The sequence below is a fragment of the Aplysia californica genome, unplaced genomic scaffold (genome assembly GCF_000002075.1).
Source record: "Aplysia californica isolate F4 #8 unplaced genomic scaffold, AplCal3.0 scaffold00070, whole genome shotgun sequence".
NCBI lineage: Eukaryota > Metazoa > Mollusca > Gastropoda > Aplysiida > Aplysiidae > Aplysia > Aplysia californica.
The window spans coordinates 761,149-764,558 of NW_004797340.1; positions in this window are offsets into that span (position 1 = coordinate 761,149).

A 3,410-nucleotide genomic window follows, 5' to 3' on the forward strand; every position below is an offset into this window, starting at 1 on the left:
CCCACAAACACCTCACCCCAATTCGTAAGATGCGATACAAAAGCATTTGGCCCCCAAAGACGAGGAGGCCTCGCTAATCATTGTCCATATCAGGAGAACTTTGTTGCGAGATGAAAAGAACTGCCCCTGCCTATGAGGGAGAGCTGTCAAACGCGATGTGAGAAAAGATTTGAGGGTCATGGGAAACAAGCTTTTTAGAAAAAAAAGCAGGATTCATTTTTCAAGTGATGTGCATACAGCAATACTTGACACGTTTTATTAGTTCCTTTTTTTTAATACCAGCCTTTCCTACCCGTCCCATCCCTGTTGAATCATGGGGTAAAAACTCATCTTTGTACCCCCGGGGTTGTATTCTTCACATTTCAGAATACTTCTCGCAGGAAGGTCTCTTTGAAACTTTCAGTATTTCTCAAAAATCATTTTGACAGACTGCTATGCAAAGCGTATGGATCGGATTAACGAGTAAATTTCCTCTTTGGAAAGTGGTGGCACAGAGTTCCCCAGGTCTTATGGATACGGTAGTAAAACACGACGTATAGATAGGGTTAACGAACATCACTGTTGATTAAGGGGGGTGGGGGGCGCTACACCTGAAGGCTATCTCGCTTATTACTGGACCGAATTTTACCACATTTCACACATATAACAAACATAGTAAGGAGTCTTAAAATCCACAATCAAATTTGAGAAAAAAGTTTCGTTTCCATGGATACGCCGCCATATTGGATTTTATTGACATGTCTTACGTAATGAATACCGCACTTATCGCTCGTGGAAATTGATTGTTTTTTTTGCATGTGTGTTTACAAACATTAGATCTAAAAATTTGTCTGTTGTTTTTTTCTTAAACGAATTAGAAAATATTTAATGAATTTTTTCCTGAAATAGCATTCAAGTTTTCGAAAAGTCCGTGAAAATCCTCACTCCAGACACCACCAACAAAAATCTATTCCATATATCAAAAATGCAACAGATAAATTTTTAGTATTACCTCTTCTCTTCATTCTGTGAAACTTTCATGAAGATTGGATGAAAAATGGTGGAGTTATTCAAAAAAGTGTAGAGAAAAGTCTAGTTTTAAGAAAACGGCCGATAAAGAGAAATAAAATACTGACTTTATGAGGAAATGGCGGTTACAAATATGCCTGGTATGGGAAAAAAACACGGTTTTTGGGGGTTCTTATGCAATGAAAGTTGTAGGAGAGGCTGAGGAAGCTAAAAATGCCTAGAACTCAAATTCCATGATTTTGAGCCGAATTTTGACTTTGGGGGTGTAGCCCCCCCCCTCCCCCCTTAAGAACGCATCGTTTATGGAGTGAGCCTCACTCTGTGTGTCATTAATTGCTAAGGTGTAACAAGATCACTACTTACCTCAGATAATAATGTTATTTACAAGCTCTTTCTCCGCAACGTGTTGCTATGATTTAAAGCCCCCAAGACAAGTCATAAGAAGATCTTTTCAAACAGTGAGAGCTTTATGGAGTGGGAATTGTACGAGACACTGAGAAAAAAAAAAGAATGAAAGGAAGCTGAGAAGGCTGAAAAGATACGTTAAAGTAAACAACTTCGCACTCGAGTATTTGAGCATAAATATTTATTCATCTTCAAAATGCTGTACAAATATACAAAGTCCAGAAATCATTTATTTTCAGTAAAGAGAAAAAAAATCCGTTCTTTAAACAAGTGTACATATAACATAGTGTGTCTTTTCTTTTGTTTCACATTGTTTGTTTGGTTGGGTTTTTTTGTTGGGTTTGGTGGTGTTGTTTTTAGGGGGGGGGGGAGGGTCGGGTTCAACATTTAGGATTTTAGTTTCGTCAAATTATTACTTAGGCACTTGCAAATCGAGACCATAGGTTAAGAAACTAACAAACAAAACAATAATTTCGGGCTTGGTACCTCTGAATAGTTGGCCGCCGAAGTGATAGTCCGAAGTGATAGTCCAGTGCTTTAAAGGTTGTACCTGTCTTTTAAAAATTGCCCCTCTAGAGGGAAATCATCATCATCATCATCATCATCATCATCATCATCATCAACATTGCCTTTTTCAGCCTGAATCAGAATATAGGCCATGAACAAACACTTTCTCACCCTGGATCAGGATATAGGCCACGAACAAACACTTTCCACCTTTCCCTATCCTGGGCTAGTCGCTTGATGCCACTCCATGTCTTCCCACTTTTCTCCACATCCATTTCCGTGACTCTTCTCCAGGTTCCACGTGGTCTTCCCCTTGATTTTTTACTCTGTAGGCTCTAGAGTGAAATGCAAGTTGGTTCTTAGCGAGGCTTTGGCGTCGTAAACTCTGGTTAAAAATGTCAATGGAGCTTTCTACAGCCTGGGTTGTTTGAGGAGTTTTTAACGCTGTCCACCTAGTAGGCTCAGTCCTATAAGGATATAGGAGGTTCAACCTTTTTTGTTTTACCAACCTCTGAGTGTAGAAAGAGGCGGTAAAACCATCATACATTACCCAGATTTTTTGGGGGAAAGACACGAAGCGCTCACGACATACCTGTTTAATAAGCGTAGTAAAGTGAGATGAAAATGCTTAACCAAACGTGAAAACAGCAAAGTGGTGTCCAATCTGGTGAAGGGATGAATAGACTTTTAACGAGTAATCCCAAAGAGAGACTAAAGACTAATCCGTAGGGATGAAAAAGGCGTCATTTTCTTCATCCCACGCATGGCAAAACTGGATATGTGTACGTCCGCGTGGTATCGTATCCAAAGAGAACACTTTAAGTAATCGGAATCTTATTTTAGGCTCATTGCAGACTGTAAGTGTGGGTGGTTGGCAGTTGCTCTTGTGCTGTTTGCTCCTTATTTCCTATCAAAACATCTATCGCCGTTGCCTCTCCTCCGTATTTACTATCAAGAAATCTATCGTCATTACCTCTCCTCCTTCTTTTCTGTGTGTTTTGCTCTCGAGTAACATCTCTGATGTTCAATGCTTATAACGTGACCTAAATGCGATCCAAGTTCCGCAAAACTCTTACTGAAACTGGCCGCTTTTAAGGACAAGCAGGCTAACCCAACTTTCGCGGGTTTCCGGGTTTCCAGAAGTCTTCACCAACACCAAAAGTGGACATTGTCCTATCTATAGGAGACGCTTGGTTTCGTTGGTGTGTATATTTGTTTGGTTATATAGAACACGCTCATTGTCTTTAAAAGAAACTGAACAAGGGGCACAAACTTTACCTTCGATCTTCTCAAAACAGCATTATTCGGGATAGCCCCCTTGTGCTTAAAAGCGACCAACTATGAACAGGGGCATTACTTGCCCCATAAACAAAAAACAAACACTGATGAAGAATAAAGTAAAATAAGGGGGAGGAGGTAAAGAGGGGAGGAATGAAGGGGGATGATGGGGAGACGGGGGGGGGGAGATGTGAAAGAGTATTGTATGGTCT